Consider the following 12,212-nt stretch of genomic DNA (forward strand, 5'->3'; position numbering starts at 1 on the left):
ATAAGATTAAAAAATATAAAATTAAAGATAAGGAGTTTTATGGGGCTTTGAAAGAAGAGTTTGGGTTGTTCCAGGTGGAACAGGGAAGGAGTGTATAGGAAATTCTCATACAGGGAACACTGCAGGTATGGAAGTGGGAAGGCACACTTATATATTTTAAATAAAAGCTCTAGTTTGCTGGATATAGAGGTCACATTAAGACCATCCAAGTAGAGATCAGATTATGAAGAATATGGTGGAGTCAACAGTGTCTTGTCTATTCACCTGAGGCAGCAGTATCTATTTACCTGACTCAGGAGTATCTACTCACCAAAAGCCAGCAAGTGATGAGAACACTTAAAGATGTAAGTTGGAGAGTGATCAGAGCTTCACACTGAGAAGATGACTGTGGAATCTAGAGGTTGGATGCCTTAGTAGAGTCAAGTGCATAGTATTTCAGGCAACAGGGGTTGGGGGTCAAAGCCAAGGAATAATATGGTAAAAGAGACATGGGAAAGGAAAAAGAAAAAAGAAAAAAAAAAGCACTGTGTTTTGGTGACTGAGAGTTCAGAGAGAAGAGAGTGAGGGAAGGATAAGACCTAATGTCCAAGTTTTGTTGATGATCTTTTCTTCCTCACTCATCTTTGTGGTTGGGAAGCAGAGGGTACGTTGAGAAGGGAAGATATGAGCAACGTCCCTCTGGGGCCCCCATGCAGGGTTGCTGAGCAGAAGCTGGATGCATAGATGTGGAGTTCAGGGGAGTCGTGGCTACACTACAGATTTGCATTTAGGGTTTCTTAACAAACAGCGGATAGCTGAAGCCAGAAAGGCTTCACCACCAAAGGAAAGCATATCAGGCTACCTCTCTTATGGAGAATAAAGATCCAAAGAAGAGTATTCAATGTGAAAGGATGATGGAAGATATTAAAGTAAGAAAATACATGTAAAAATAATGACACTACAATAGTGCTGCAAATCAAGAAAGGCAGCCAGCAGTAGATCATTTATTTTGAGTAAATATTGGAAGACAGAGAGCAGGAGTCAGATTGAAAGTAAAATAAAGTGGGAGAAACTCCCAGTCACCTGGTGAGATGCTAAGTGTCAGTGGGCTCCCATAAAGAGCTGGAGACGGGCCTTGGGCAATGCTCAGCATAACAGATTGTGAACTGATTTCAAAACAGCTGAGCTAGTTGGTTCTACCCTCCCTTCACTACCCATGTGTTCATGCATGTAGGAAGCTGGCCCTTGGAGAGAAAGCTTTAGCATTATTTGCCCAAGAAACATGTGTGATCTTTCTGAAGAGGAGTCCACGGTGGGTGGTGAGGTCTCAGCACATAATCCAGAACTTCATGTAAGACCATGGTCAAGGGAAAAAGATCAGTGAGGGAGGAGATGGGTAACTCTACCATCCAGAGCAGAATATTTCTTACTTTAAAAATGGTGGTGTCAGGGGCGCCTGGGTGGCTCAGTCGGTTGAGCGTCCGACTTCAGCTCAGGTCATGATCTCGCGGTCCGTGAGTTCGAGCCCCGCGTGGGGCTCTGTGCTGACAGCTCAGAGCCTGGAGCCTGATTCAGATTCTGTGTCTCCCTCTCTCTCTGCCCCTCCCCCATTCATGCTCTGTCTCTCTCTGTCTCAAAAATAAATAAACGTTAAAAAAGTTTTAAAAAAATGGTGGTATCCTCCTTCCTTTCCTACACCAGGCACCCTACAGAGAAGACTGCCAGCAGGACTGGTTCCCTCTTGAGGGTCTGAGAGGAGAAGCCATGACCTTCCCCTTTTCCACATCCAGCAGCCAACTACAAGGACTCCTTGCCTTGTGGTTCTTATTGCAATCTCAAAAGGCACCACCTTAATCTCTACTTCCAACACATCTCCTTCTCTGAATCTCATTTCTCCTGTGTTTCTCCTCAACACTGGACTCACCTGCATAAACCAGGATAATCTCCTAATCCAAGATCTTCAAATCAATCACATCTGCAAATTCCTTTTATTTCCCTATAATGCAACACATGCAGGTTCCAGAGATTAGGACGTGGACATTTTTGGGAGAGGGGAGCATTATTCAGCCTATTGCAAACATGTTCAGTAAAGTGGTCCTTCGTTTGTACAGCCCTCTGGTTCTACATCACTACCATGTACCGAGAAGTGGGATAAAATTATGTCAGACTGTGTCTTACTCTCTACACACATTACCTCAAGGCATGTCTGTTCTTAAACTATCAAAGCATCTCTTCTGTATCTCAAAGTAGTGGTATCCATACACTAGTCAGGTGTATTCAAATACAATGCCACTTAAATCCAGAGCTCATTTAATGGAACACTCATTTTAGACAGAAGTTTTCCTTCCTTAGCTAAAGGGTAAATGATAAAACAAATAACCATTTTGGATGTATCTCATTAATATCTTTCAGGGCCTTGTTCAGAAATGGTTACCTCTGCCATATCTGCATCTAATGACAATGTAAAAGGAGCACGAGCAGAAGAGAATGCTTAAGGGTATGGAAGTTCCTCAGGTATAAATATTGAACTTGATAAGTCAACTTGTCCAATAGTCAGCGATTCTCCTTCCCCTTATTGGATCAGTATGTTCTGGAAAGTTTGTTTCATATACACCTCAAACTGACTTCTCTATTCCAGATAAGAAATTGGCCAAGAGATACTTGCTTGCTGTTCTTCCCCCATCTCCTTATGTCCTGAGTTGTTCTTACTTTTCACCAGCCCCCTCCCTGACATTCTCAGTAACAGATACTTTTCTGCTGCTAAAATGGAACATCCCCTAAACTAAGATGTAAGGGTAGATACATGTTTTGTATAATACAGTCCTGCGTGTAGAACATCTGACTCCTTTACTCTGTGGGTGGGTGAAACACAGCTGCTCATGAGAGGCCCCCCCCCCCCAGTAGTTAGGGGAGAGAAATGTGTAGTGTCATACAGCTTAGTTTGGAGTCTCACACAGACCTTTGCTGGCAGTGACACTTTAAACAAATAATTACCTGTGGGGGCCTCATTTCTTCCTACATAAATAGGGATAATCACCATAATTGTTTCATAGGAGTGTTGCAGGAATCAAGTGAGATAAACCATAAAAGCTGGTGGATAGCAGGTGCTCAGCAAATATTGGCTCTTTTTAAATTTTGAAGTTGGGAACACTTCAAAATCATCCTCGGCCATCATTTGAATTTCCTCGTACCTCCACAACTGGTGTGGGACTAAGCAGCTTAGTCTGTGGTCATAACCAGTGTTAGGGTCACTGTCGTCATCAGCTCACTTTGCCAAAGAGCACATCTAACATTTTAAAATATTGCTTGGCTTCCCCAAAACAAGTTACTGAGAGATAGTTGCCATCATTTAAAATGATGCAATGTTCTCACACCACATCTATATATTTTTTTTCAGAATGATAAAGTACAGTCTTTATAAAATAATATAAAATTCTTAATTGCTTCTCCTCACATATAAAAAGCAGGCATATACTGCAGTCTCCTACATGAGAAATATATTTCACCACAACAGTATAAAGGTACAGAAAATCTAGGAAGGGAAATTCATATTTAAATAGTAGCTGTCATCCAAGACTATCAGAGCACACCATAATTCCTTGACATTTTCTTATTATATTTAAAGTTATGAGAATATTTTATTGCTTAAAATGAAAGTTTTAAAAACCGGTGTCTCTCAGTAGAACCAAGAAGGGAAGGAAATAATCAGATATGATTTCCTCCACTTTCTAGACAAGAAAATTAGAGACATGATGAAGTCATCCAAGACAAACAAGATACAAACTTTTCATGGTATAGTAATGCACCCCTAAAATTAGAAACCAGTATTCTCAATGTGAACAGAGTGAAAAAGGAATTGGAATGACGAACTTGATCAATTTCCTTGCTCTCAGTTTGTTTGTAGATAAATATTGTCGGCTCATTAATGCTTCTGATAAGTTTCCCCTCCAGCCTTGCAGTTTAAGTTCAAGTGACCTACAAAAGGATTTAGCTAGACTTTTACTTCCTGCAGTTTAAGAGGTGGAGGAGATTTAAAAAAAATGTTTGATGTTATTTGAGTCCATTTCTTGGTCTCTAATGAATTCCCCAGTGGCCTGACATCTTAAATTAGCACACTCATTCCTAACTTGGTTTTCTGAAATGAAGCTAATCAAGAATCAAAAGAAAACAGAAGTAAAGTGTTTCCCAATTAAATAACACCGGGAATGTAGGCAACATTTTGGGGGAGAAAATCCTCACATGACAAGACTGCTGTGCCTGAAAGTCAAGTCTGTTCACTTGATAAGTTGTCTTGTCATGTGAGGTTTTCATATTGGAGAAGAATGATGAACACATAAAGGAGTCATTTTTAGAAACAAAATTTTTTAATGTTTTATTTATTTTTGAAGGAGAGAGCATGAGCAGGGTAAGAGGACAGAGAGAGGGAGACACAGAATATGAAGCAGGCTCTGAGCTGTCAGCACAGAGCCTGATGCTGGGCTTGAACTCACAAACTGTGAGATCATGATCTGAAGTCAGATGCTTAACTGACTGAGCCACCCAAGGGCCCCCATGAGGGAGTCATTATTAATGTAGATGGCTCAATGTGTTACCCAGCTCAGGAGCACTACACCAGAAGAACACAGTGATTATCCCCAAGTTATGCATGAGAAAGGATAGATTTTAGGCATCAGGCTCAGGATAAAGTGGAAAAGTAGATAATTCAGTGGAATCAGGGTTATCTCCTAGGTCTACCTAGCCCTTCTTTATGTCCTAGTGTAAGCTGTATTTCTTGAAGACAATTCCCATAATCTTCAGATTATAATTCTGGAAAACTCCATAAAAGCCAGATTTTTCGTTCCAGGCTATGTGCATAAATAGTTTATACAAATATAAATGTAAGTATTTATATCATTTAGTATATATTTATAAATAATATTATAGATGTTACTGTACTTTTAAAACATGACTGGTGTTAACATCCTTATGCTCATCAGTAAAGGAAAGAAAACAAGAGACAGGTGTTTTCTACTTTGAAGAAGTTTACAATCTTGGAGGGTAAGAAATTGGCAAAGGAGTTTTTGCCAATGAGAAAGGAAGAGATGTATATATGCTAGAATAATTAAAGATGAGAGCTGAAGATCAAAATTAAATTATGGTGGATTAGTGGCTGGCAGAAATTGAGAGCATTTTATGTAGACAAAAGCTATGAACAAAGATACTGAGGTTGGAATGAAGTGGAACTATTTTGGGGGCAAAGAGCCAAAATAGATTGGGGCATAGAGGACACAAGGTGGATCATGTAGAAATCAAATTTAGCTAGGTGGGAGATAAAGAAAAATCAGGAGATCTTCAAGACCAGGGAATGTGCTTGCACTTGCTGTTTTAGGAAATCAGGTGGTTCCTGACATTGTGTTTGAGCAATGCTGTGCTAGCCAGCCCACTTCTTAGATAATAGCCCAGGTGCAGGAAATGTAGACCCACCTGAGACCAAAAGTTGGCTTCTCCAGGAAGCTCTCACGTATCAAACCAACTTTCTCCGTGGCCAATTTTAAACTCTAAATCAGGTACAACTCAGATTGTGAGTACTTATTGTCATTGCTGACTGTCTTCTTGGACAATATTCCTCCAACATTCCTGTTCAATGTCTCACTGGCACTTTGTCCATAATGGGGCTAGCTGGTGGGTATTTTGGGGGAGGAGGCCCGAAAGCAGGTTCTGAGACTATGATAGATGGTCAAGTGATTTCTTTAGGAAGTGCTCTCCAGAGAGACCTGTCAAAATGGAGAATCAAAGACAAGGAAAGGGAAGCAGACCAAGCAAGGAAGGTATCTCAGCCAAAGAAGCAGGCCCAGTCATCCTGCAGAGGAACTCTGGGGTGTGAATTATAACCGAGTTCATTCTGAATCATCAAGGCAAGGGAGAATAGGTTTTAATTTCCTCTGACCAATTAGTCATTGGCTAGGGAATGCCTGGGGAGGGAGAAGAAAGTAAACTTCCAGGTATTCTAGCTGTCTGTGATGGCAGGCAAAGCAGCCCTCCTGAAAAGGAGCTAGACAAGATTCAAAGCAACAGGGACATCAAGGGACAGATGTTCCAAAAAGGTATGAGGGCACTGTAATGAGCACCAGCAGTAAATGCTTCCACAGCACTGGTTGTATAAGAACAATATTTTTTTCCTCCTTTTGTATTGGCCTGAACTTGTAATTTTAGCCCCATTAATTCCTCTCACCTGAGAATCTGAGGCATAGCGTTGAGAGGCCCCAGATTTCCAAGATATCTACTACTTCTTTCACCCCACCAGTAAGAAGTGTTCAGATTTAATCCTGCATTGCAGAAAATAATTAGGTCTTTAAAGCCTATAAATTACATTTGTCAGCAGCAGAGAAAACAAATGGAGTTTCTGGTTCTCTGGTGGCAATGATGAATGGCAACATTGAGCTTTTGCTGTAAGAAGCTTGCGTGGACCTAGAAGCTTGTTTATTGGATCTTAACGAAAAAACTATTAATCCAAACCATTTTAGATGGTGGTGGCCATGCTCTGTGTATAAAGGTTTGTGGGGCGGGGGGGGGGGGGGGGTTGTCCTACTGGACTGGAAAGTTCTATATGGCTGATGTTGCTCCGACAAGAGAAAATGCTGCCAGGGCACCACTTTAGACTAGAACACACTGCAAAAGTATACAGATTAGACAACCCATTAACTAAGATTTATATGATGCTAGTAGATATTAATAGGGTTGATGGTATCTGTACAGAACATCGATTTCTGACTAACATTCATGATGTAAACCGCTTCCTTAGCTTCTGACTCTACACGGCAGTTTAGCTGCAAAATTTCAAAGTTTAAGGTAAAATGTAACTGATTAAAAATGAGTCTTGAGGTAGGGAGTGTGTAGGCTGAGAAGAAAGCCTGGCTTTTGTCTAACTGCTAATAGGGTAGAAAGCCAATCTGTAGTCCATTGGCAGTCCTTGAGGATTGCAGCGTGGAAAGGCTGTGCACTGTCAGGGAGGTAGGCAGGTTCAAGGCCTAGGGACCTGGTAGAATGGATCATTATAATGTGGGTTTTGAAGATGCTGCAAATGGAACTGCTCCCCCCACCGTAACCTTGCTCCCACGGCAGTTATTAACTGCACTGTTAAAGCAGAAAGATACCCAGGTTGGGGGTTAACGGAGCACACATTCCCTCATTTTCTTCCTTTCTGAGGAAAGATGTTACATAAATGACTGTATTTAGGCAAATATGGGTCTGCAGGAGTTTTCAATCAAAGCTGATTTGCTGCAATATCGTTAGTAGGTATCACATTAAACAAATACAATAAATAGGAGACACAGAACAGAAGAAGCAAAGCAGAAAGAAACACTCAGCCAGCTTGTCTGCTTGCTTCTTAGCAACACCCACAAGCAATCAGTAGAATAAACTAACTAATGGAAGATGCTCTCCTGGTTTAATGCGCATAGAAACAGAGAAATCCATTCAAGGTCCCCGTTCAATATGGTTCAGAAAAAAAAAAAAATCCTTGCTGATTTAAAGTTTCGACGGAGTTACCTTGTCACCAACCAGAAACCTACATTTGTATTCACAAGTCAGGAATATTACTGTAAAATACAGGAGAACTCTCTAGACCCTGGGCTCAAGGAAGAAAAACAATCCATATCCCTTTTGATCAATAAAAGGGCATAGTGAAGGTATCTAAAAGGCCCTTTGAGCTCTGGCATAATTTCTCATCACTCTGTTCACTCCCTGGAGAGAAAACACTATTCCTGTGTCAAGCATTTATTTAACCCTATGCTGTGGAAGGGACAAAGCGACGTTCTATGGTGGTTGCACACATCCATGAGGCTTGTCTTCATTTCTCTGGCGAGTGTTCCTTGAGGTCAGGAATCCAGATAGACACAGAAATAATTGCCATAACAAGCCTGGTAAACACCGACCACACAATTGGAAGAGATACCGTGTATTTAGAAATTGGGGAATGGGGAGAGACGGCACGGGTTAAAATAAGCAAAATTCTGGATGTTGTAGCAATGCATTCAGTGTAAACAAAGCTGGACAGACTGCATGGCAATCCTAAGCAAGCCAATACAGAAGTTCCTCCACAAATTAATATTTCTTAAATATTTCTTCAATACTTATGAATGAGTTTGAGGTAATTTTTTTAAGTTTACTTATTTTTTTTGAGAGAGAGAGAGTGAAAGAGAGAGAGAGGGCAGAGAGAGAGGATCCCACGTAGGCTCCAGTCTGTCTGCGCAGAGCCTGATGCGGGGCTCGATCTCATGAAATGTGAGATCATAACCTGAGCCGAAACCAAGAGTCTGACACTTAAGCGACTGAGCCACGCAGGTGCCCCTGAGGTAATTTTTTTCTTAATAAAATGATATAAAGAAAATATTGTAATTAGGAATAGATTCCCTCTCACTACTTTACAGCCATTGGCAAAAGAAAGTTCTAAAAACTATGAGCAAAACAGTTGCTGCTTTCTTGCAAGTTTTGTTTTCCTGTCCATCTTATTTTATTATGAGCTGAATTTCTTGCGACGTGTCATAATGATAATGATATCTAAGACGTATTCACTGCCTATTATGTGCCAGGTCCTATGCTACATGAATTAAGTTATCTTTCTAAAACTTCAAAACAGGGGCACCTGGGTGGCTCAGTCGGTGAAGCGGCCGACTTCAGCTCAGGTCATGATCTTGCGGTGGGTGAGTTCGAGCCCTGCCTGGGGCTCTGTGCTGACAGCTCAGAGCCTGGAGCCTGTTTCAGATTCTGTGTCCCCTCTCTGTGACCCTCCCCCGTTCATGCTCTGTCTCTCTCTGTCTCAAAAATAAATAAACTTTAAAAAAAAATTAAAAAAAATAATAAAACTTCAAAACAACCTTGTAAATTGAGGCCTATAACTGGGCTCCTTTTTTTTTTTTTTAGGTTTATTCATTTTGAGAGAGAGAGACTGCGTGCACACGTGAGGTGGGGGGAGAGAGGGAGAGAGAAGGAGAGAGAGAGAGACAGAGAGAGAGAGAGAGAGAGAGAATCACAAGCAAGCTCCATGCTCTCAGCGTGGGGCTCCATTTCATGGGCTTTTCATGGGGGAGCAAATCTCATCAGCCTGTTTGGTTTCCTCTCAGCTCTTGCCACCGGTATTTTCTTGTGCGTTCATTCATGTATTGCCCCTACCTCCTCAATTGGTCTAGTTACACTTTAAGCTTCCAGAAAGCACTGACCTTGCTAATGTATTTATCACCACTGCAGCCTAGAACCTAGAACAGTGTCTGAGACAGAAGAGGCAATTCATAGGTTGACTGAACAAAGAAGAAAAGGAATGGATTTCAAGGTCTCTGCACACTATGCTCTTTCATTATCAGGGATTGTTGTGATTATCCTCAAAGTAACATGTCAAGGTGCTTAATCATTGCCCCCTGTCTCCATGATAGATGTGTGGGCTGTGGCTCTACTTGGTGTCTTATCCTTCATTTCACTTTATGGTATTTGGCAGTTTTGGATCATAGACTTTTTTTTTTTGAGAGTGAATGAGTTTATCATGTCTTTTCCTAAGAACAGCTTTTTCAGAAAGAGAGTGAAGGGGATTCCCAAAGGTGCTGATCTCCTGGAGGAATATGGAACATTTCACGGATTTGTGTTTCATCCTTGTACAGGGGCCATATGTATCTCTGTATCCTTCCAATTTTAGTATATGATCTGCTGAAGTGGGTGCAAGACTTTTTCTTTCTCTCTTTCCTTCCTTTTCTTTCTTTCTTTCTTTCTTTCTTTCTTTCTTTCTTTCTTTCTTTCTTTCTTTCTTTCTTTCTTTCTAAAATCAAACACAGATTCACACAGGCAGATATTTGAGACTAAAGACGAAACATTGAAATTCATCACGAAGAAGAACCAGACATGCTGTTTGGGGCACATTTTTTGTCTGGAAGATACTAAGACATGAAATAGAAGTTTGGATAATTTTGTTGTGAACACTGAGCCTCCAGCTAACCCATGGTCAAGGAGCTTAATCAGAGGGAAAGGGGAGGGGATAGACAGTAGTTCTTTTCACTTTGAGGGCTCATTGGATTCCATCGCTTCCTGAAACTGCATTACAGCACTTATAAAGCAATTAGACTGCTGATATGCTAGAACTCTCCTAGGTTCATCCTTTTCATCAAGTAATTCCTGCCAGGGACCAAACAGTCTGGAACTAGCTTAATAGAACACTATTAAGAATAATCACTATTTGAGTTCCTTACTTCCTGGAAACCTCAAAGCATAAACATATAGGTTTTATTTAGAAGAGATCCTGTGAATTGTAGAATTTTATCACTGTCCCTGATAGATAAATGGCAGCATGGGAGATTTTTGTCTGTTTTCCTATACTCAGAAAATAGTAAACGTGGGACAATCCCTAGCATTTATTTATTTATTTTTTTTAATTAAAAATGTTTATTTATTTTTGAGAGAGACACACACAATCAGGGGAGAGGCAAAGAGAGGGAGACAGAGGAACTGAAGCAGGCTCTGTGTTGAGAATAGAGAACCTGAAGTGGGGTTCGAACTCACAAACTGAACATCATGAGATCATGATTTGAGTCAAAGTTGGATGCTTAACCGACTGAGCCACCCAGGTGCCCGTATTCTCTTTTCATGAAGATGTTCTACAAGGTTCTTTCACAAATAAATACATGCTGGAGAATGTGTGGTTGGGAATGGGAAGAGGTTCTAAGTGATGTAAATTCTAGCCAAGATGTGCCTTCCTCATGTAAACGCAAAGTTCAACTCAAATTTATAACTAGAGGAAGAAAAAGAGAATTAACATTGTTTCCCTATAAATCAACAGCATAATAGTATTCACTTAAGTATGCCTTCCCATTCATTAGCCTGTTCCATTGTGCCAACATTCTATGGAGCAAATTGTTCTGACATAATTTTCCTTGTGTTTTCAAGGTGAAGGGACTGACTCACAGCGTTTAGGTCTTGAGCTCTTGCTCCAAATTTAATTCAGTGGTACCATTTCAGGAACAGAGAAGGCTGAAATAATTGGGTGAAATTATACGATGTTGGCAAAATTCAAATTTGTCTTAACTTATAAAAGTGACTCTGCTTAGTAGGAAACAGTCTCGTTGTAAACAACCTGGTGGATAAAAATAAACATCTACATGAAACTGAAGTGGTTCACCATTTTACAGTTTGCAAAGCAATATCACAGACATTAACTTATTTGAGGTTTGCTTCAATCTTTTGGGAGAAGCAGAGGAAAGAGTCTCTTCATCTATAATATGGAGTCCTTATAAGCTTCAGTGGGTTGAAATGACTTATTCCAAGGCCCACAGCCAGACGATGGTGGAGCTGAGACAATCTCAAAAACCCCTTACTTGTTTTTCATAAGGATTTATTACAAAGTTCTTTTGAATAATGACCCCCCTTTGTGAATTTCAAATAGAATTTGGTATGCAGAGATTTGATTTACACATCACCTTTTCTAGCCCTTCTTTTGCTTAGCACTAAACAGATATTCCAGGAGACACTCATGAATCTTGAGCTTGTGTCCAGTCTCAGAAAGTATCAGCAAGGTGCTTCCATCTCAGAAAAGAAGCCACATTTCTGATGATAATGTTGAGGTTCATAACATATCGAGCCCTGAGCTTCTGCAGTGAGCCACTGGGAAGCCTCCATGGGTCCATCTACTCAGTCTAAGAAAATTCTTAATCAGCAGTGAGACTGAGTTCTTAGTTTCCAATTGGTTCAGGCCCTTCCTTTCTTCTGTCTTTAAGAAACTCCATTGCAACATTTTCTTACTGCAAAATTTTCTGGCACCTTCTTTGCAAGTCATTTGATTTGATACTCTTGTATTTTCCTGAGACCTTCATAGATGAGAAAAACAGAGGCCAAAGTCTGTCTGTCTCTTATGTTCGTATTTCTTTTAATACCATCCTCTCGAGATGTTCCTCCTAGCCTATACCTATACGGATCCTCCCCTCTTGAATTTCTCTGCCATTTGTTGCCTTTGCTAATTTTCTATGGTTAATTATTGTGCTTTGTCTCCCCAAGATTATTAAATGTCAAATGAAGGTAGATATAGTTGATTATATTATTTTATATCCAAGACATTAACCTGTATAATGCCTTCCAGATCAGAAAGGCTAGGCAAATATCTATAAAATGCTTGTCAGGTTTATTGTTGTTGTTGCTGTTGTTGTTTGTTTTTGTTTTTGTATTTTCCTGATCTAACCATCTCTAGTGAGGATGTAATAGTATTGTAATGTAATGAAATT

General features: G+C 40.3%; 1 non-coding gene across 1 annotated transcript; it reads right to left on the reverse strand.

Moving 5' to 3' along the window:
• Positions 1-9,563: 9,563 nt before the first annotated feature.
• Positions 9,564-9,672, reverse strand: LOC131493741 (U6 spliceosomal RNA). The gene has a single exon (XR_009252833.1). It is a non-coding gene; the product is annotated as a U6 spliceosomal RNA (small nuclear RNA).
• Between the last annotated feature and the right edge of the window lie 2,540 nt (positions 9,673-12,212).

This window comes from Neofelis nebulosa, chromosome 13, assembly GCF_028018385.1.
Source record: "Neofelis nebulosa isolate mNeoNeb1 chromosome 13, mNeoNeb1.pri, whole genome shotgun sequence".
Taxonomy (NCBI): Eukaryota; Metazoa; Chordata; class Mammalia; order Carnivora; family Felidae; genus Neofelis; species Neofelis nebulosa.